General features: G+C 50.6%; 1 long non-coding RNA gene across 2 annotated transcripts; it reads left to right on the top strand.

The window, feature by feature from the left end:
- Window positions 1–9,259: 9,259 nt before the first annotated feature.
- LOC134172958 (uncharacterized) lies at window positions 9,260–22,517 on the top strand. Of its 2 annotated transcripts, XR_009968076.1 has the most exons (4): window positions 9,260–9,676; window positions 13,844–13,986; window positions 18,505–18,555; window positions 22,341–22,517. It is a non-coding gene; the product is annotated as an uncharacterized LOC134172958 (long non-coding RNA). The 2 variants fall into 2 exon arrangements; XR_009968075.1 differs by lacking the exon at window positions 22,341–22,517 and having other exon boundaries at window positions 9,262–9,676; window positions 18,505–19,486.
- The last annotated feature ends 235 nt before the right edge of the window (window positions 22,518–22,752 follow it).

Below are 22,752 nucleotides of genomic sequence, written 5' to 3'. Positions count from 1 at the left end.
GGATTCCTGCCCCGCAGCCCTGCGTTCCTCTGCCCTTATCTCCCTGCGCAAGGCAGAGCTATAAACGTTATTGGCCATGAAGTTATTCATCCCCTTCAAAGTTACGCATACGCAAAGCAGGCTCTGGGGCTGGAGTGGAGCCTTCTGCCAAGTGTGAGTGGTTAAAGGTGGTGTGTTAAGTAAAAACCTCCAAGAAATTAGTGCATTAACATATGGCAGGGGTTGAAACTGGATGAGCTTTAAGGTCCCTTCCAACCCAAACCAGTCTGGGGTTCTGTGAAATTGCAGCATTAATGCCATTGAATGTGTATAGACATAATTATAGGTTAGTAAATAACCAGTAAGTATTAGTAAATAACAAGTAAGTAACCATAGCGTTTCTTGCAAGGTAAATAAACTCTTGCTCCAGGGTTGGCTAAATCAAGGCACAGAGTAATGGCCCAAAGGCTGGCAGTGAAGAGAGTAAATGAGAAGTGATATAGAGGAGCTTTAGCTGGGACACAAGTCCTGCCTTCAACGCAGGCACAGGTCAGCCCCCCTCTGCCCCTCACTGTCCCCATTCCAGGGCTGTGGCACCAGGTACCAGCAGTGCTCTGTATCCCGGCTGGATGCGGTGATGCTCCTACCAGAGCGGGATGCTGCAGTGGGGCTGTCAGCAGAGCCCAGGCATTGAAAGCTCAGAAGACCCCACTGCCTTCTTCTGGCAGTTCATAGAATTCATCCTGGTTCATACCTGCTGCTGTTTTAAACTCATTCCTTCCCAAGGAGTGACTCAGTTCACGAAAGAGAAGCAGTTAGATTATTTTTTGGCTACACAAAGAACTGGGAGATCTTTTAAATCTCTCTGACCTCCAAAGCTCAAATGTGCCATAAATGGGGGAAGGGCTTATCTGTTTTATTAGGCTCATGCACAGGCTACGCTTGCCTGTATCAGCCATTCCCCATAGTTCCCCTGTGCTGCCTGTTGATGTCTCAGACCAAGACCTTTGCAATGTTTCAGGTGGTTTCCATGCTCAGCTGGATGATCTGGATGATCCAGGCAGCAGTTTCTGCCCCATCCCCTTCCCTCTCCTGCCTGCCAGGGCAAAGGGATGCTGGATGGGGCTTTTTGGGGAAGCGAACGCAAGACCCCAGCCTGATTCTGTCCCACACTTCAGCTTGCAGGGCCCAACATCAAACATGTCCCTGCAGCCCGAGCCCCCATGGGCCTGACAGAGGAGCAAAAAGAGAGGGCTGGAGGCAGCAGATCCTAATCTTTATTAAATAAGAACAAAGCTTATGCCGGCTAATGAGAAAAACAAACCGATGAAAGATCCGGCGGGCTCCTCAGAAGGACACAAAGAAATTTTCTCTGAGCAAGAGCAGGCTAAAAATATTCCCGAATATTTATTTTGCTGGCAGTGGCTTCACAGGCTTCAGATTCGATGCTGCCTCTTTGGGGATTGGCATGGCCATCGCAGCGCTTTCAGTGCAGGATGCTCCAAGCTCTGCACGACACCCAGAGCAGAAACAGCCCTGCAGCCAAGATGTGAGAGCACACACTGCCTCAGCGCTGACAGACCCTGTTTCTCTAAGGACAACAGGGTATTCTACCATCAGCTTAGGTCCATCATCCTGTTTGGAGCCAAAGATGCTGCAAGCACTTCTTCCCAGTTTCATTCCCTTTCTCAACATGGGTCCCTGTGCATGGGGTGCTGAGGATGCTATCACTAGGGCTTGCACAGATGCGTCGTGACAACAGACACATCAGGGGTAACTGGCAGGAAACTGGGAGCACTAGTGGTGTTATCCAGCTTGAGCCCACAGTGTTGCCTCAGAACAACTCTGTGACCTGCTGAGTCTCACCAGCTCCAGGTCTCTTCCCTGCAGAAAGCCACAACCTGCACAGCATCACTGGCAATGATGTGGGCATTGTTTGCAAGCAAACCCAAACCCATGTGAAGTTGCCCACATTGCACATGGAGATAATGGCTCCAAAGTGCAGACTGAGCCTGGGGAAACCCATCAGGGCACAGAGTGTTTCAGGAGGTCGTGGCCAGCACAGGGGCTCACAGAGCCTGGCTGTTCCCTCCTGCCCTCACTGCTTCCCCCAGGCCCCACGATGTCCATCCAGCCCATTATCTCCAGGGATGGTTGGTGGAGGTGATGGTAACTGCAGCACTGGGCCAGACCTCCCAGCTTCACAAATGATCCCTCCTTTCCCATACAGCCCCAAACCTCACCCTTGATGCCGCTGAACTTCCCTGAAAGCATCACTTCGAAGGCAAAAGCACACAGCAATGAGTCCTGCTATTCCTCCTCCACCTCTGCCTGTGCTGCCCATGAAACCCCAGCCTCTGCTCTTTAATGTACTGTGGCTGAACTTGCTGCCTGCAGGTCAAAGGGAACATAATTTACTCAGGCTTTGATACATTTGATACAGTTTGGGGTGAAAAGGGAAAGAGGGGGAGGAAAGGAGACGGTGGGGATAAGCAGTGGGAAGGAAGGAAGGAAGGAGGTTGCCTGTTTGTATGGGAGCTGGATTCATGTGAAGATGACAGAGCTATTTTCTAGCCAAGAAGTACTTAGGGATAACCAAGAGGGGTTTGGCTGGAGCAGGGGCTCCGTGTGCTCAGATCAGTGTGGTGGGCAGGAGGCAGCCTGAGCGTTTGTCTGCAGGCCCCTGGTTATCTCTTTCTGTGATGAGGAGATGGGCAAGGGGAGGGGGACAGGGTGCCTTGTGTTCTGCATTGTCCAGTCCTTCATTGCCCAGGCAGGACCATGGCACGGTCACAGCTCCCTCCCTGGCTGCCAGCTCTCATCATGTTTGCATCTCCTTAACACCCTCGCTGTCTTAGAGCCTTCAAACAGTTGCTTCCTGCAGCTTCCCTGCCCGTTTCCCTGCTGGAAGGAGGCTGCAGAGCACGGAGCAGGTAAATGAACCCCCTCGGTACCTGGGGTGGCTTTTCTGGAGGGAGACACCAGAGTTGCCAGCTGCCCAGCTCACAAACACCAAGGACAGGCTGAAGTCAGGGAGCTCAGCCCTTGACCTCACACTGCTTCTGGCTGTGCTTTTCCACAGCGAGCTGATTCGGGTCATGGTACCAGCCCTGTCCCTGCTGGTGTTGTGTAAAGCCCACTGTAAAAAACACCCCCTCTGTTCCCTTCTCATTCCTCCAGCAGCCACCATCAGCTTTGGGGAAGTCAGGGGACAACACGTGCCTCCCAATGCAGGTTTCTCTGCAGGTAGCTAAGCTCTCTGTTGGCTGTAGCTTCACTAAACTAAAGCAGGAGCCAGCAGCTTCTGCAGAGAGCCCCTCCTGATGGCAACGCTTTTGGGTCACGTCACCCCCTGCGCTGGGGTTGGAGCCTGATGCTTTCAAGCACAGGTTGCATCTGCCTTTTCTTTTTGAGGGGGGGGAAGAGAGGAAAAGGGCAACGTCCCCTGTGAGAACCTGAATGTTTCACTCTGGGCTAGCTGTGTTTACACAGGGAGGAAGCGAAGCGATGCGGCTGCTGTGGTTTCAGTTCTCACTCCACCTCACTACTGGGAAACTGGACCCGTGGTTTGGTTTGTGGCTGGGGGTGGGGGGAGAAGAGGAAAGGTCCTGGGATCTGAACTCCACTGGGAGGGCTCTGCCAGCCCCACAGAGGCACCGGCAGCACTGCTGGGGCTGAGGAGGAGGAGGCAGCCCCCAGCTCCCGTGGCTCCCGGTGCATTAATATTCACTGTGGAGCAGGGGTGTAAATTCCCTGCTATCTCCTCAGGGTTTGCCGCTGATGCCGTTCATTTCACATAGATGTCACTACCGCCTTATGAGCACCGCTCCGAGCCAGCCGCTCAAATGGACCCAGTGCATTATAGTAATGGAGTAACTGTATAAAAACAATGAAATCCAATCTCTTTAAACTGATTTGATGTCTGCCTGAACCACAACATTTCCTGCTAATGGCTTCCTTCATTTTGTAACCGTGATCTCCACCTGATCAGATTACAGCTGTTTTTAATTACAAAGCTAATAGAGTTTGTAGGCAGTGTCGGGCGCATGCCTGGGGTGGGCAGGGGCTGCAGGGGAGCCGGTGGGGGCTTTGCTCACGCACCAGCCCATCAGGCCACTGTCAGACACTGGGAGTGGGGAGCAGTGAGGAGGATGATGATGGTTTTCAGCATGGAGCCTGTGTACAGGTCCTTGGGCTGATCTATGTGACAGCAGAGCCCTGTGTTGTGCTCCTGCTCCATGCTCAGGGTGCCTTGTCATCAGGCTGGGTGGCTGGCGGTGCACAGGAGGTTTGTGGTGTGGTGCTCTGGAGAGGCAGGTGCCAGGGCCACAGGAAGGCATGAGAAGGGCAGAAATGGCTTTTCTTGATGATGCAATGTGAAAGGACCAAGGGAAATAAAAAAAGGAGAAAGAGCAGACTAGGGATGCACAGCGCTATTCGACTTCTGCAGCTGATGGAAAGGGCATTGTGGATAACTGACAGTGGAAAAAGCCCTGGAGATTGATGTCTTTCTTATGGCATAGTGCTGTCAGCTGCGGGGCCTGTGTTCTCTCTCTCTGCCCAGGCTGCCAACCCCGGGGACCATCTCCATGGCTCAGCCCTGTCCCAGGTGGTGTCGCTTTGTCCAGCTCTTCGTTTGCGCATTGATTGCTCCATCTCTCTGGATTAGGGCATGGATCAGCGTAGGTGCAGGCAGAGAAGTGGTTTGGAGGAGCTGTTCCCACTCAGTAGTGGAGCCCTGGGCTGGCTCTGTTGGTGGAGAAAAACCTGTGCATGATACAGATGGGTCGGGGCAGCTTGTGCTGATGTTTAAGATTCAACTGAGGTTGAGCTTGGTTGAAGCTGGTTGAAAAATCTCAGCAGAGAAACAGCAGCATCTCCCTCTCGTACTGCCCTGTCCTGCCATGGGAACAGGGCATGGATTGGTGGAGCTACTCCTGTCTACAAAAGCAACACCAAGCAAGTGGATGTCTCGGTGGTGAGCAGCCTGCTCAGCCCACCCTCCATGGGGTGTCCTGGGTGGTGTGACCCACAAGAGGGGCCTGCTCGGTGGGGATGCTCATCCCTTGCTGTTGTAAAGCCAGAACTGCATATGTCGGGTTACACACCAGCCTTGTAAATGATTTAGGGTCCACATCAAGAGTGCATCAATTATGTACCCTGGGACTTAATTATTTAGCTTGACAGGAGTCACTCCCCTTAATTTCATTGTCTTCTTGGTCTCCCCTTTCACTCAGAGCAGTGGATGCTCTGCTGGGAACAGTGTGTTGTGTGTTTCTGCTCTTTCCCATTACTGCCCAAACTCATCTCTTTCCCCTTTCCCTTAGTGGATGAGGAAAACAAGCTGCAGACGTGACTCCAGGGCAGGGTGAGGGTCTGGGCCCATGCACCATCACCACTGTTTTCTGCCCTTGGCATGTGTTGGGGACCAGACTCTGCCACTCTGGTCCTAAATGAGCAAATATAGGACAATCTCCAGATGTTGTGGGTGAGCTGGGCACTGGGATGAGGTTTTGTGATTTCCAGAGTCCTTTCTGCTGCCTACTCACCCACCAGCAGCCAGAGAGTCCCCAGCCCTTCCACCGCGCTGGGGGTGCTTCCTGTCCATCACACTGAGAGCTGTCAGCACACACCATCATCCAAGTCATCTCTTCACCACTCTCCTCCCCCTCTCTTTTGTTCTCCTTTCACCTCTTCCTTTATCTGAACTTTTAAACCCCGCACGTCTGGAGCAGGGTTTACACTAACTCCAGCCTTTGGGAATTGTTAACGCCGAGCTGGTTTCACAGCCACGTTAACGTGCACGGCAGAAACCCCGAGCATCCCAAGTAAGCCACGGGAGGGTGGGCAGCGAGGCCGTGCCCGTGCTCAAGGGGCACAGCGAGGCCCCGCGCTGGGCAGGATTTCCTCTCCCTCCATCCCCGCGCCGTGTCTTGGTCTGTCTTTAAACGTGTTTGTTTTAATGAACCCTGAGAAACTTTCCTTTTCCTCACATAAATAAATGAACTGAAGACAGGAGTCCCAGATTTAACACAAGGCACGGTAACGAAGCAATGTGTGCGGATCAGTTGTCACCAGCAACCCTGCAATAACAACATAATACACACAACCCCATGCGAGGCTGAAACAACCGCTATGGGCAGGCAAGGAAGGAAATATATTCTCCAGCGTCGAGCTTCACAAGACTTTGTTCTGCAGTAAACTCAGGGGTCACGAGGGGGATGTAAGGTCCAAAACACCTTGAGCAGCAGAACTTTAGTGTCACGCAGCAGGCAGGGTCGTCGGACATGCGGCAAACCCTGCTTCGTTAGTGCGGGGTTTAATAGTCTGGAATAGGAAAAGAAAGCGAGGGTTTGTGATAGAACAGGAAGTTCCCTCGAATCCTGGAGCCTTTGAAGAATTGGCAAAGGAATGAGAAGTCTATGTTTGAAAAGGCTCCGGGCTGTGGGGCCAGAGGGGCAGGGAACACGGGGAGGGAGGCACCGAGCACCAACCTTCTCCTGTCCCACACTCTGCTCCTTGTTCCCCTTTTCTTCAATTATTTGATGCTTTTCCGTTGCTTGTTTGCTCTCACACACACTCACTCACACACATACACACATGTGCTCTCTGAGGTTAGCAGTTCTCCCAGCTCCAGTCTCCATCAGGCCCTGCAGAGCAGCCAGGGGAAGCAGCTCCGTGATCCAGGCTCTGCTCGCGCCTGACACACAAACCCATTTCTTTGAGGAAGTGCTGCTGCAGTTTGAACAGGTCTGGTTTGCTGCCTTGTTTCCCTTTTTACTTCTTTGTGCCTCTTCTATTTCTCAGGCACAGCACTTCTGTGTGGCTGCAGGAGCAGATGGGCAATGCCTCCCCTTCCCAGGGTGCAGGGAGTCACCAAAGTCCTGTATCATTTCAAACACATTTTCTCTATGCTGGAGAAGTGCAGTTTGGTGGCTAGGCTGTTTCGAGAGAGAACCAAGTTGCTGCAAAACCAGTGATTGTGATGATGATGAGGATGAAAGTCAGGACTGAGTTTAAAGGCCCACAAAGGAGACCGGGCACTAGACCTAAGAGAGGCTTTCAGGCACTTGAAGGCATCGGAATGCCCAATGCAGGGAATGGGTTTCACTTCTTTGCCAGCCCAAGGTGGGGAGGACCCACCAAGGGAAACAGGTTCTGTCCTTCCCCAGGTAAAAACTGCTGGTGATGAGCTGCCTTTTCCCCTTGCAGGGTGCCCTTCCTGGAGCCCAGAAAGGGTGAGACACAGGGAGCAAGGTGGGCAGAGGGAGCACCCAGCCATGGACACAGAGGGGAAGGGAGCCTGGAGAAAGAGCCAAGAGACTGTCATGACATTGCGCTTTCCTCTGTGCTAATTGCACGCCTGGGACCAAATTTAGACTGGTGTAACTCTGCTGAATTCACCAGGGATTAATTTGGCCTCTGGTGGCTCCATTGTTTTAGCTAAATGAGTCAGAAGAAGCAGACTATTCTTATCTGCGCACAGTGGGGCGGTGACAGTAATGGCTCTGTGAGGCAGACCCCAAAAGCAGCACGCCTGGACCCGGGATCAGGGCTACCACGACCCGAATGGGGCTGCAGGAGGAAATGTTTTGACACCTGGGTTATAGATGGAGGCAGCTCGGCACTCGCCCTGCTGCGGTGCAGGGGAAGGGACTGCCGGGCTCCCCGGGTGCTCGGTGGGGCAGCTTGGAGTTCCGCAATTCTTTGGCCACCGGAGAGGGAAGCTGTGGCTCTGGAAGGGGCACGTGGTGGCGAAGGGGACTTCACACCACTTCCCAGCCCAGTGAGAAAGGGAGCTCAGGTTGGAGATGTCCAAAAAACACCGGCTGCATCCCTGCGCTGCTTGTGCCTCTGCCAGAGGCTGGGTGTGGGGAAGGAGGGATAGGATGGGATGGAGCTGCAGAAGATGTCTTGGGCAAAGGCTTTGGTGGCTTGCCCAAGGCAGCTGGGTTGTGTTGTGGATTCCCCCAAACTTCTGGGAAATTCAGGATGAGTTGGGAAGCCGTGATTTTCCCAGCCCAGGTTAGCTGCGAGCTGTTTCCAAGCACAGAGGGGTTTGCTGGATGGGCTGTGGGAGCCATGTGCCTTGGTCAGCTGCATCCAGCCTGGTGACAGGAGGTTTTGGAGGGGAAATAGAGCAGACAATGGAGACCAAACTGTTGTCCCCTCCCCATGCCTGCTGCTGCAGCCAAGCTCCCCTGTTCATGCTGTATCCACTGCATAGACAAGCTAAGACTTGGGTCTCTAAGGTTGTCAGCCTGGCACCTCTCACCATGGATAAACACCCTGTAAAGCGAGTAGAGGCCGATCCTCTGAGGATGGAGATCACAACAGGTGGGAAGGGAGGGGAGAGCAGACCTTGAGCCTCGCTGCTCCCAGCACTCCTGCACCTCCGCCTTCCCAGCGTCCCGGCCGGGATAATAAGCAGAGCCACAGCAGCTATTCAGGAGGCTCTGACCCTGGCTAGGTAACTACATAATGAGCCTGTTTGAATTGCTCCGGTCCCTGCCAAAGGGGTGGGATCGGGGGATGCTTTTGTTTGCAATAATGAACCTGTAATTATGCTGCATTTCTTGGTTTTAGCCGCATTTTTTGTATGTGTGTTGTTCTCTTTGTATTGACAGATTTATGGCCAGGACACTCGGCTGCACCACCAGCCCTATGTGCTGTGTGCAGACTGACTGTCGTCTGGGAAGGTGCGGGGAGAGGGGGACGAGGGGGGTCTTTGCACTGCCTCAGCCCCTTAAACGCATTAAGATGAATACAAAGGCAGAGGTGCTGCCTCCCAAAAATCACCGCTTTCAGCAAGGCAAAAAAATGTGTTTTGAACTCCAGGTGAATTAGAAGAAGTGGGGAGTGATTAAACTGCAGGAATAAATAAATAGCACACAGCAGATTTCAGCTCCGAGGCGCTCCATAAAATCACACTTTGAAATGCAGGGATTAAGCAGGGTAGGTGACAAGGTAACTTTGTTAACAGACTAATCTCTCGCCTTAACAGAGACAGGGGATTTACATGTGGCTGCACAAAACTGCTTTATGGTCTCTTTTTCCAGCTGGAGAATGGTAGGAAGGGGATAGGATGAGATGGGACAGGGCTGGGTGCTTTACAGCCAGTTGTAAGATGGGTTTAAACTGCCTTTTCTCTCTTTTTTTCTTTTTTTTTTAGGTTTGTGGGTTTTTAAAGCAAGTCTGCATGGAAATGTGTCACCCATCATCAGATGTTTCCAAACAGCTCAGGTAGGGGAGGATGAAGATGTCACAGGATGATGAGTAATTGGGTAAAGGCATTTGCGGTGCCATTTCTCCCCGATTAGTTTAATTTTCTTTCTTACAACAAGCCAACCGGCAGCATGGGCTGGTCAAAATGTCGCATCAGGACTTCTTTGCCCTGAGTCTTCTCCTGAATTCGGCGCTTCCTCCCCCAGGGGTGTCTGAAACCTAAACCCAGGTTACTCCTTTCAAATGACTCCTCTATTTCAGCAGCAAGCAGCAGGCTGACCGGCATCTCTGGTTTTAAACAGAGCTGGTGAAAGTATTTATCACGCTTTATTTGTTGCAGCTGGGTTTCTGGGTATTTGTGCCGGCTGCAGGCAGAGGGACTGATCCTGGAAGGAAGCTCAGTGCCAAGCCCTCATCCCATTTACAGATCCAAGTGCTGTACCGTTCCTGGATGAGATTTCAGCTTTTCCAGGTGGGTGAAGGTGATCTTGTCTATGAGGACAGGGGAACAGAGGTCCCAGTGAGGGAGGCTCTGCCAGTGGGTCAGGGGAAAGTTGCTTTTCCCTTTGCTTTGATGGCTGAGTAGGAGGAAGAATGGGTGGTTTCATGCACAAGGGTTGTCAATCTCAGCAGAGTACGACTGATTCATAGAATCCCAGGCTGGGTATGGTTGGAAGGACCCTAAAGCTCATTCAGCATTACATTGAGGCCCCTCAGCAGCAATAACCAGTGCTCCACACAGCCTGAGGAGGACAATAGAACTTGTCCCCTTGCTGCTGCCCAAGGGCTGGAGCTTGCATAAGGCCACACAAATTGCCTTGTGCTGGGTCCCAGCAGGGCTCACAGGAGGCGCACTGGTGACCGTGAGCACGCCAAGCACCTTCCCAGGCATGGATGGAGGAGAAAGGATGAATTACCCACTGTGAAAATCAGACATAGCCCCAACTCTGAAGTTTATCCCCATTTGGGCCCTAAACCATATCCAAACTGAGCCGCAGACGCTTATTCTGTGCAGGAATCTGACCAATTGTTTCCCTTCTCTCTTGTCCTTATACCTTAAATCATTTTGACCTTTAATTGGCCCTAATTTGCCCCCAGCCAGCCCTGGGACCCTTCGACACATTTGCTTGTAATTGGGTCCCTTTGTTATTTCTGCAGAGAGCCACCCCTGGTTGTTTCTGTTTGAAAACCTTGTGGGTGTCATTGAGAGCGGAGCCGCTTTTGAATGAGCCCTGCTGGGGGCCAGGAGAGGCCTGTGAGGAGCCAGCAGAGAGACAGCGTTATCTAAATGCAATTATCACATCCCTGTGAAAACCAGAAACCAGCCCCGGCTTAAGCAAACATCACACGCCCCTGGCTGCAGGGTGGTGGATGCTTTGCTGGGCTTGAAGGCCATGGAAGAGGTTTCCCTGGCATCCCACGCTTCACTCAGCAAAGCAGTGAATGTCTCTCTGCCTCCTGCTCACCACAGCTGGGGATGGAGCTTGATGATGGATTTTCCTTAGTGGTTTTCTTGAAGTTCACCCTATTTCAGCGGGGTGGTTTGCAAGAGATGGCTCTGGTACAGCCACAGGGCACTGCAGGACTAGGGAAGTCCTGATGAGGAGCAGCAGCAGCGAGCTGTATTATCAGGCAGTGCCCAAGCGAATCCCTGTGTGCGCTGTTAATCTGGCTGTGGCCACAGTTTGCCCCCAGCCCCACTCATAATGTCATCAAGATGTTAACTGTCCAAAGCGAAGCTAGACCAGCGAAAGGATAATGCCAGAGCCAGATAGCATCTGCGCTGCCTCCTGCGCTAATGGACCCTTGTTCTGTAACCGAGTCCCAGCTCAGCCCTGCAGCAGGAGACCTCGCTTGAATGCTCGCTCCGTGCAGACCTTAAAATCGAGTTAAATTACAGTGCTGTCAAGCCTCTGACCACGGATTGTTGTGTCCATGGTCCTCTTGTCACCAGCCGAGATTGAAGCTGGTGCCCAAGCAGCTGGGAGCTGCAGCGTTCCATGAAGTCATTTTAGTACCAGATCCCCAAAAAAATTGACTTTCCATGGCTTAAAGTATTCGTGCAGCAGCACCCACAGACTCCAGCCGCTTTGGCTTATGTTAGCAAACTGCATCTTATATGGAAAACCAAGGGAGTTGTGGCTGGCAAAAGCTGAGGCTGGATTTCTGCCCTGCAGAGGGGTGTTCTGTATTGGGTCACTCTTTCCACATGTGGCTCCCATAAGGAAAGGTGCTGTTTTAGCCAGGCTAAAAATGATGATTGCAGCAGGATGATGGAGCAGAGGATGGAGGATGATGCTAGCAGAGGATGGAGGAGGACTTGGTGCTCTGCAGAGGTACCAGGTATGGTGATGCCTCCTGTCCCTTGAGATCATGTGTTGGGACAGGCACGGCACGATGGTGATTGCAGTGGGGAAGGCACATGTTTAGGAGGAAGGCAGAGCCCTGCCCAACCAGCATGGCTGTTAAATCATAGCCACAGCCAGCAGAGATGGGCCTTTAGAAACAGGCACTGCTCACAAGCCCTCCTCTGCCCCTTGGAAGTTCAGAATTGGTACTTCACTTCGTGATCTGCAGGGCTGGAAGCTGTAGCTTTTAATGGTCAAGGCATCTAAATAGAGTTGAAGGTGGATGGAATTAGGTCAGTAAAGTGAGTCTTAATAGCAAGACTCCTAGCTGGGTAAAGCTCTCTTCTAAAGGCAACATGGAGCCAAGAGGCCTGGGGGTGAGGTTTGGGGTCCCCATGATGCACCCAGCCACAGCTGTGTCCTCCTTTGGAGGTACTCACCAAATCAGGGCTGCACAGCTGGAGGTGGGAAGCACTTTCACAGTCATCTTCAGGGTCTGCACCTCCCTTCTGACTTCACTGAATGTTTTTCCTGATGTTTCTGTCCAGCTTGCTCAGGATCCAAGCACCTTGCTTCTGCTGCTGAGGTTCTGGTCAGCTGTGGGCTGTTCCTAGGGTTGGTGATGGGTTCCTGCTGTACAGCTCTGACCAGGACAGTGCCTGAAGCATTTAGGGTCAGGGCCAGCCCTGGCAGGCTCCAGTCCCCATAAGTCTGTTTGAACACTCAATCCTTCCCCTGCAGCTCAGAGTGCCCAGGATTCTTGCATATGTAACTGTTTGCAAAGTCAGGCTCTGTTTGTATTGCCTGCTCGCTAATTTAAGTTTAAATTTAATCTTCTGATGCCCAGTTCTGTTTAATTATTTTAATCCATCCATAATTTTAAGGAAATGTTTTTGTTCAGTTGTTTTGCTTTTTAATAGAGATGTCTGGATAGTTCCTTGTGAACTCACCACATTGCTGCAGCAGGTACAAAGTCTGGGTGCAGTGGTTTGCTTTGGGGTCTCTGGGTTTAAGCAGTGATGAAGGCACATGAGAAATCCTCATCAACCCATTGCCATTCCTGATGCTCTTTTGTGCCAGTTGTTGCTTTCTCATGTCTCTTGATGCTGAGTCAGAAAGCTGGCCATCTGCTTTAGAGCAAGACAAGCACAACAGGTCATGGCTGCATGCACCAGCTCCTCTTACAAGCTCAATGCCTTCCTGGGGGCTTGGACAAAGCCAGAGCATCACCCTGGCAGAGATGCCATGGAAGCCCTTTGACAGCACCACCTTGGTCAGAGCAGGAGGTGCGTGGAGCAGCTATGGGAGCTGGTCTCCAGGGCTGTCAGTTCAGCCCTAGAAAATTCCACTTCCAGCAATTCTTATGCTTCATGAAACCAAAAAAGCCCAAATGCTCCACAAGGAAACAGCCGTTTTTCCAAAATACCCTGTGGTGAATTTGGGAAAACAGGAGGAGCTCCAGCGGGGAGTGAAAGCCGGGTGGCTGCTCTGGGAGCACCCAGGGAGGCTCCTGAAGCCACCACCGCCTTCCCCACCACTGCTGCTGGAGGGAAAGCCTTGCCACCGCCCCTGCCTCCTGCTCCTGCTGCCACACAGAGGACAGGCTCTCCTTTCTCAGCCCATTCTGCTCACACAATGGGAGAGGGGGATCAGCGCCAACATTACAAGTGTGAGCCCTTAATGCATCAGGTTGAACAATGGGCTTCAGAGGCGTCTGCCTTGTCGAGGAGCGGTACAGCTAGTTCTGACTACCCAGTGCCATGGAAAAAAAACTCATTGTCCTGGCAAACTGCTCCCCAGAATGAAAACACCCTCCTCCTCCTTTCTTCAGCTTCCTAATGGGAAGCAAAATAACAAACCAGGCCCACAATTAAACAAACATGCCACTAACCCAGCAGAGCTCAAGTGTAACAGATGTTGTTGCAGTTGGACCAGGCTGGAGGCCGGGAGCGAACCGTGCCGGCTGGCTGCAGCTCCTGGGATGCTGATGCTGCTGCAAGGGCTCCTTTGCCATACCACAGCCTTCTCCCTCCACCAGCCTTTATCCCCTTGTTCTTCAGCGTGCCTTTTCCTTGCTCTCCTTCTCTCAGTGCATCCCTTCTGCTCATCCCTACTGGTCACCCCACTTCATCCAATGTCTCCATCATTTTCACTTTTTAACACTCAAAACCACAGGTTTTATTGCAGAAAAACTCAAGACAAGGGGCAGAGCCACTTCAATTCACTTTTTAGACCATTTAGTGTAGGAGAATCTAACCATTATTTTCCTCTATTTCTTTTTTCTTGCTGAGATGTGGAAGAAGCAGGAAGACCCCTGAAATCTTTGCTCAGGTGTCTCAGAACAAGAACTGAACCAGCCCAAAGGCCACAGAACCACAGCTCGCCAGCACAACTTGGGACTGGAGCATCCCTCAGCCCCAGTGGGGTGGAGCAGGTAAGCAGCTCAGTGAAGCCTCACTTGGTTTACCTTTTAGGTGGGATGGACTGGATACCCCAGGGCACTGGCAGTGTTAAGGCAACACCACCTCCCAGTGCTCTGCTTTGGTGAGGGGCCGGTATGGACCAGGTCTGCCAGCTCACCGCAGCAGTGGTCAGAGCAAAAGCCATAGATAGCTCCAGCCAGAACTCACTAGTGCAGCTCTGAGTGACGTTTCCACTCATGTGGCACTGTTGTGAGCAAACAACAGGGAGCTCTTAGCTAAAAAGCACCCCTGGTGTCAAACCCCCATTAAGTTCCAAATGAAAACCCAGTCCAGGTGGGTATCCAGGTATTCCAGACCAGGGTGGTGCCAGAGGTCAATCACAGCAAGCCAGCCAACCAATCACACAATGTTTCACTTATCAGTTAAGATTTGGGGGTTTTATACTTTTGAGCTACTTGTAGTGAGGTGAAGCACCTCAGATGGAAAATGTGATTGGGGTGTTGGGTTTTACTTCCTTTTTCACAGCTGACACACACAGTGTGTGCTTGTACATGACTGCACGTTTGATAAATGCAGCAGCAGCTTTACAAGGTTGGCCCCATTAGAAGAGCCGATGATTAGAAGAGCTCTAATGACTGGGAATTACCATCCAAAGTGGATGTGAAATTACCAGACTTCAAGAAACTCAGGAGAAATCCCGTCCTATAAAACACTGGTGCTTTTGTTCAAAACATGCAGCTCTTCTCTCACAGCCCTTCATTCTTCACCCTTCCTCCTTCTTTCTCTCTGTTGAAACTCAGATTTACTCTGTTCTATCCACAGCATCTTTTATTTTCACAGCTGGACAATGCAGATTTTAAGTCTAAGACCTAGGGAGACCCTCCTTGTTGCAGTAACATACCTGTGCTGTGGCTGCCCAGCAGCCTGCACCCTCCCGCTGGCTCTGGGGCTCGCTGGATCCTGCTCAGGATGCTGAGCAACAGGAAGAAAGTCAGTTTTGGTTGGGTTAGTTTTGTGTCAGCTCAACGTGTCGAGGCAGTTCTGTTACAGGGTCAAGTGAGAAAGGGAGTGGAAAAGAGGGAGACCATGTAGGACAGGAGAGCTGGAATGCTGCAGAGCCACTGCCTCCAGCCCCATTTTTTTTAATGCTGGTACATTATATCCCTTGTATGGATGTTTGTCCTGGTTCTTGCTCAAGGCATTGACCTGAACATGCTGGTTAATAGCAGTTCTCCACTTAGTCCCACCAATGCAGACCTATGTGGCTTCTCCATTTTAAAGCCCATTTAATTCTGGTATTTTGATGGAGCTGGGGAAGCACTGACACGAAGAGTTGACACCACAAATAGTTCTGCTGGCAGATCAGGGGAGGTGGCAGCCTCAGGGTGGGAGCCATGGAAAGCAGCTGTGAACAGAGGCAGACACCTCTGCATGGAGCTCAGCTGCCGCTCAAACAGGATGCACAGCCCAGGGTTACCATTGCAGCAGGTCAGCGGAAGGGGCAGGGTGAATCAGTACAGAGCAATTGAAATCTATTCCAATGCCTGCTCATAAAACCAAAGGGGACTTTCTTGCTGAGATTTGAAAAGATTTGGCTAATCCTCCACCATTCTGTTATTTCTGTTGTCAATTTAGTGCCTGGTTTAATTCCCATCCTAGACAAAAGCAGAAATGCTGGGATACCACAAGTAGTTGTTGGTGTCTGTAGCTCTTCAGGCCAGGTAGAAAAAGAAGTGGGGACCCATGAATTATCCACCTGGTTTCTCAAAGTGTGTCTGTGTAGTCTGAGTGCCTCAGCCTCTCTTAGAGCAGGTACTATAAGGCACCAGCAACAGCAGCATTTCTGACTGTGATTTACTATGATTTGTCTCAACATCTCAGATCCTTTGAGCTCTTGGGAGGTGAAACCTCTGTGGTCTCCAGGTCCAACGAAGCATTTGTCAGAAAGAGAAGGTAAAGGTCGGGGAAACACCCTGTGTGACACAGAGGAAGGAATGAAGGCAGGACTGAGCAAGACTCAAAGATGTGACAGCAATTCCCAACCATTGTAACAGCCCTCGGGAGAGCTGCTGCAAACTGGAATAGTCTGTAACAGCCCTGAGGGACCAGAGCTAGAGCAAGGGAGGTATCAGCCAGCTTTGTCCCCCTCACAGGGCTGAAGCTCAGCATGACTTGGAAAGCAAAGGATCTGGTTTTTTTGCTCTGGGAAATGGGGATCTGTGGATGCCAGCTGCTTAGGGCTCTTCTGACAGTAAGTGCAAAGTAGGAGCATTGCATAGCTCTGTGATCTGCTCCCCCTTAATCCAGCGATCACTTTCCCTTAGGACAAGGGGAATGGCTTTAACCTGCCAGAGGGGAGACTGAGATGAGCTCTTAGGCAGAAGCTCTTCCCTGTGAGGGTGCTGAGGCGCTGGCACAGGGTGCCCAGAGAAGCTGTGGCTGCCCCATCCCTGGCAGTGTTCAAGGCCAGGTTGGACACAGGGGCTTGGAGCAAGCTGCTCTAGTGGAAGGGGTCCCTGCCCGTGACAGGGGTTGGAGCTGGAGGAGCTGTAAGGTCCCTTCCAGCACAAACCCTTATGCGATTCTATGATCCCTCTTCTGTCCCTCACAGGAAGATGGAGCCCTCACCTTTGCAGAGCACTGGTGATGTGACACCATGCTCATGTAGAACTGGAGGAGCTTTACTCTTTTCAGTGCCACCGGAGGAATACCTGCCCTTTAGCTGCAGCTAGAGCAACTCTGGAGCAGCCCTTAACCCTCAGGCCACTGATGACAGGGTGCCTGACATCCTTGTATGCCTGCAAGCACGCAGCCAGATCTCTCTGATGCAAAGCCCCTTTGGCCATGTGCTGCTATGCGAGGCAGCCTCCATGCTCTTTGCATTTCAATCGCATGCATCTACATCCAATCATCCGGGAATCTTATCACACCTCATATAAGTCCCCTTTGCTCCATAATTACAGGGGCCAGACTAAGAGGGTCCTTAAGCTGTTTGTGTGTCAGGTGATCAGGATGTGGCCTAAGGTATCAAAACTTCCAGCAATAAAGGGGACACCACCATCCATAGCTAACCCCTTCAGGGGCCGGTACGTGGCAAGCTCTGGAATGCATCACTTCTCTTCTCTTGCTTGATATAATTACTTTCAGTGTTATTTAAAGCTCTGACTAATCACATGGCAATGGCCAGGTTTATAATGCAGCAGTGTGCAGCCTGGAGCAAATTCTGGCATAATTACGCTGTATAAATTCCCCCATTAGGAATGACACTGCGTTGGCATTGTGTACAAAGCAGCCATGGTCCAGTCAACTGCCTCTGTGAAAATCTGTCTGACAACTGTTTACCCTGTTGGTATCTTATTGACACTTCCTACAATGCTGACTGTTACATGACAGCGAATGGCAGCCAAAGGCACAACAAGTTTCCTCTCGCTTGCTTCAAGTGTGGTCGTTCCCTCGCCTGGTTTCCTCCAGTTGAGGACTTGTTTGGTTCTGATGGCTCTGAAACAGAAAGAGAAGCATATGGTTATGGGACAGATCACAAAAGCCCATCGAAATCATGGTTGGGGTTGCATCATTTGCCACAAGGAGCAAATTACTCCCCGTGGCAATGTCCCTTCACTGCAGTGTGATTATGGGCTGGTTTAGGATTCACTCTGAGCTGGCATTGCCTTGTGCCATGGCACGGCTGGGGAAGCCAAGCTGCTCTCCTGCTGCTTTTGACGTGTCAGGGCACCATGATGGGCTGACGTGTCAGAGCCTGGCTGCTTGTGCTGTGGGATGACTGGGACATACCTGTGTCCAGCTGCAGGGTCAGGCTGCCCTCTTGGCTGGCAGCAGGATGACACTCTCAGGGCTGTGGCCAATGCTGTTTGGGCAAAGGAAACCAAACTCATTTCCAGTTTCAGAGCACTGATTCAGTGCAGGACAAGGAAGGATTTTGTCTTTTTCGGTCATTATCTTGTTTAATGAAATAGTAATCTGGAGAAATTCACTGAGTGCAATGTATATTGGTTGTGAAAGCAAAAACTTGTACAGTGCTTCAAAGGCAATTTTATCACCTCCCTGAGGAAGGCTCAGGGGGAACCCACTGAAAATACATCTTAAACAACAGGCTTGCTAGCAACAGAATAGCAACAGTGATGTGGTTCAGAGGACAGGATAGGGGAGTACAATTCCAGTCTCCCTCTAGCCTGGGAGACCTGAGATCATTTGAAGTCTGGGGAATGGGATCTGAAACCTTCCCAGATCTTCAACATCAAGCTGTCTCAGGAGACCAGGAGGCCTCCAATGCAGGTAAACATGAAAGAAATAGATGCAGAATCACAAAAGACTGAGTTTCTTCATTTACCCATGGAATAGACTGCTCTTTAAAGGAGGTATTGTCATGTCCATTTGGGCATCTCTGGGGCTTTGTGCAATACAAGTACCATTGGTAACGTTTGTCCGTTTTCACCACGTCAGAGGTGCACTCATTGACCCCCCTGTAAACCTAGAGCAATAACCCATGTCTTCTGTTTGTCTGCTTTCAGTGTCAGCAGGGAAGCTGGGACCTGGCTGCACCACAGTCTCCTTCCTAAGCAGTAAGTAATGCCCCTAAGATAGAGGTTTTCCTGATGACATTCAGAAGCTGAGATGCTGTTGCATGTATGGCAACAGTGGTGCGGTCCCCTCCGTCTGTTCCCAAATCCCAGTGTCCCCGCACTGAGCTGGGTCCCTGTGGGAACACAGTGCTTTCCCCCAGTGCCACCAGCGGTACTGTAGGACCCGAGCAGCCCTTGCTCTGCTAGCACTGCTGTTCCCTATGGCAAACCAAACTGTGGCTAAAGGAGTATTTAGATACCCAGGGCTGCCAATTGAGAACTTCCCTAAAACCAGCAGTAAAATTTGCCTCTAATTCCTTTTTAGGGAAAGCAGGCTGTAGCATTAAGTCCCATTTTCTAGGCATTAAAAGTTTACAACCCGCACCATTAAAAGCAGCATTCCATGTCCAACTTGATGTTTGGTCTTCAGGAACAGCTAGGAAGAAAAGAGAAGGTTCCCTGTTTGTTCTACAAAACAGGAAAGTGGCTGCTTTCTATATTGTAAATATGCATTAGAAAGCTCTTATAGGCTCGTGCTGGGGATTTGATGTTTTTAACTGACTACATTCCTTACATTTTTGTCTAACTGCCAAGAAAGCGAAATAAAATGGCTTTTTTAGTGTTTCCTCTAAGAATAGCCCTGCTTCTTTGTAAATATAGCAAAGGAATTGTTGATAATAATTCTTTGGGAGAATAACTGGTGTTATTGATGTTGAAAGTAGAAAGATTGCTGTTTCTGTCTCAGAAATAGAGCTAACCAAGTGAGCCTGAGCATTCCTTAGCCAGCTCCTGAGATGGGGCTGGGTTTGTTCCTGTTCCAGGAGGTGTCGAACCCAAGAAGCCTGGCACCAGAGCCCAAGGCTAGGAAAAATAAATAAGATTTGCTTTCTCTTTCAGAGCACAACCCTGAACTTCTTCCCTCTTTGCTCCCATTTCCCACTTTGCAGATGGTTCTGCCCTCTGCCAGCTTACCCTGAGACACTGGGGTTAATCTACTCGGGCTGCACAACCAAACATGCACAATTAACACTTGGTGAATCAAATACGTACAATTAACTGGGTGAATCCTGTCCTCCTGCAGTACCAAAGGCAAAGACTGTCGTTCTTCTCTAGAAGCTGAAGATTTGAGCTGAATTTTAGACTACAGGCCCCTGGCTGCTGCTGGTTTGACACCCATCATGCTCCAAGCCCTCAGTTAGATGTGTTCTGTTAATGCCATATGATAAAATAGTGGTGAAACCAGGATTGCAGCATGAGAACTTGAAGCAAGCTGTGCCATGCTCTGGCTGCTGAACATCTCAAGGCCTCTTACAAAGGTTCCCTGTTGTTAACCAGACCTTCAGCTGAGCATGCAGAGATTTGGTGCTTGTTTCAGTGGGCCTCGCTAGGGCTGGTAGCCCTCCTTAGCGTTAGTTCAAAGCAGAGACTCAGTGGGGCCAGGCTGTAGGTTTGCTGCCCAGATGCTGTTTGTGCTGACTCTGCCTCCTCCTGGCTTCCCCAATGGCTAGGAAAGGTGGTCAAGGGCTGTTCCCAACTCACCTTTGCCAGCACCACACAGCAGTTTATAGACCTCTGGTGTATTCTCTCGCTTTACTTCCTAGACTGAAAAGCCCCAGTCTCTTTAGTTATTCCCCATAGAGATATAGCAGGTAAAAATGGGATCATTTGGGGTAAAAAGGTAACCAGTCGCTCCTGCCATCACTTCTGCTATTGTCAGTTTGGTTACATGGTCTCCTTAGCGAGATTTACACCATCCCAGGTGGCATTTGGGGCCAAATGCCAAATAACTTGGCATCTTTTGAGCCAAAGGGATTGTTCTGTGTTTCACCCTCAGGCCTATGCTTGTGCTACAGCTTTGATGATATTCTCTACCCAGAGCTATGATATTTAGAATGACACCAGAATTCATAGAACCTGTAAGGGAGAGGCACTTCATCATCTCTAGAGTGACTTGTGAATGAGAGGTGAAGAAGGGTGGAAGGCAGAGATTTAAAAGCAGAGAATCTTCAAGGTTTAAGAAATTAAAACAGCCCTCAGTGGCCCCTGTATCTATCAATTTAAACCAAAATCCCAACAACACCCCAAACCAGTTTAGTTTTATCAGGATGAAGAGATGCCACATAGTCTGACTACCGCATTAATGAGGTTGTCTGTGGTTTAGGAAATCCAGATCCTTCAGCTCTCATTTCCAGCATGCATCTGGGCTGGTGGCTGCTCTGCTTGTGTTCCTACACCTCATGTTGTGGCTGTCAGTTCCAAATTTGGGCTGAATCGCAAGCAGGTAGGACCTTGTTCAGGCCCAAAGAGCAGCCAACTTACCAGGCTCACAGCACTTCAGTCCTGAATGAGGGCAAAAGTATGAGCATTGCATGTCCTATGAGATCTCTTGTTCAAAGCCAAATGCACATGCTAAACTTGATTTGTCTATTCCTTTTACTGCTCTTTGGAGAAGTCTGAGCACTGCGATAAAAGGACCCTGTGGACTACAATGAGACAGATGTGCTCAAATTGGGGATAGGGAGATAACTCAGTGAGAAAAGTAGTCTGGGATCCAAACCACTGTGATTTCTAGTAACTGGAGAATTGAGCTGTAACAGACTGCAGAGCATCTGTGTGTTGGTCTGCCCATGAGAGACACAGCTTCCTTTAAGCTGCCCGGACCACAGGCTCCAAAAGGTCCTGTACTAACCTTAGGATAACATAACTGTTGGCTCCCTGAGACCCTCCGTGTTGCCTAAGCAAGGGGGATGTGCGTGAGGGCTGAGTTCCCAGAGTGAGTGCTGGGAGCGCAGTGTGAGAGCGTGCGATGCTGTGCAGAAACACAGCTTAAGGTCAGACTCGCCTCTAAAGCTTCCTCAGAATCCCAAATCCTCTTTTTATAAGAGTTTCACTCAAACACAAACAATTAAAGAATTTCATCTTCTCCTCCTATGGTGGGAAAGCCTGGATGCTCCTCTGGTCTCTAAACTTTATTAAATAGCTCAGAGCCTTCCCTCGGTGAGGGTCCTGCTTGGCTTCAGACAACCCGGATCTTTGTGTTCGATGCAAATAAATTGGTCACTGATGCCAGTTGGCAGCAGGGAAGAGAAATCACACAGCCTGTTGCAGAGAAGGGAGCTGCGAGCCTCATGGCTCCTGATAGCGTTGGAGTCGTTTGCCAAGGACCCCCATCAACGGCAGCAGCTTTTCAGAGACCTCAGTGTGTGCTATTGCACATCTCCACTATCCACCTCTCTTTATGCTTCCCCTTCTAGGGACAACACCTATGCCAGCCTCTGAGCTCAAGCACTCGATGTTCTGATGCCTGCCTGGGGCACAGGGAGATGATTTTTGTCATTTTAATGTTGGAATTTGCCCCATTAATAGCAGTGGTCTGATGGAACGAGCAGAAGCTCTCCCACTGGACTGGTTGCTCTGGAGGCCAGCGGCTCTCTCATCACCAGGGCTTTGTCAGAGCGTGCAGTATGCTAACATCCTGCCAGCTCACCTTTCTCTAAGCATTAGTCCCACCAGTGCAAATAAGGAGTCTGCTACATGTCTGCTGGTTTCTCCCTGGTGCACTGAGGCAAAGCAGCCCTTCCTTGTCAGTCAGTGACCAAAAATGTTGATTCTGGAACAACTGATTGTGCTGGCTGTAAAGGATGCCAAAACCTCTTGAAAGCTGGGAGGCAAAGGTGTTTTCTTTTTAAATGAATTTAGCTGTAGAAGGAATTTCCCTGAGAGCTTGTTTGATATCTGGAATAGAAATGGCTTTCCTTCTCCATCTCCACCCACTCAGCCCTCAGAGCCACATCCAGGGAGCCTTTGGACACAATTCTCCTCTCAACATTCCCTGCTTTGGAGTACCTCTGTGTTTATTTCTAGACAGCTGATGGATGTTCCAGGTGAGTCCAACTGGAATGTGCTTGCTGGGTTGGTGTCATGGATTTAGTGCAGCCTAGGGAGGGCTTCTCAGTTGCAGAGCACATTTTCTGTTGGATCAGACATTTGTGGCAGGGCTGAGCTGAAAGAAGTTCAGTCCAGTTTGGTTAAACTGCCTGTTCAAATCACCACCAGCTCCTGTTGAAGCTCAGGTCTGGTACATCCCACTTGATGTAAGCGCTCCCTGGTTCCCTGGGAGCCACCTCTGCTCAGTTTAGCAGCTTCCCCCTTTCCCTCCCCATCAGCAGGCCAAGGGGCATTTCTGGCCAGCTCCAG

Source organism: Pezoporus occidentalis, unplaced genomic scaffold (assembly GCF_034315485.1).
Source record: "Pezoporus occidentalis ecotype Australia unplaced genomic scaffold, CSIRO_AGI_Poc_V1 ctg114, whole genome shotgun sequence".
Classification (NCBI taxonomy): domain Eukaryota; kingdom Metazoa; phylum Chordata; class Aves; order Psittaciformes; family Psittacidae; genus Pezoporus; species Pezoporus occidentalis.
Note: the sequence above shows the minus strand (reverse complement) of the source record. Positions and strands in the feature narration are given on the sequence as shown.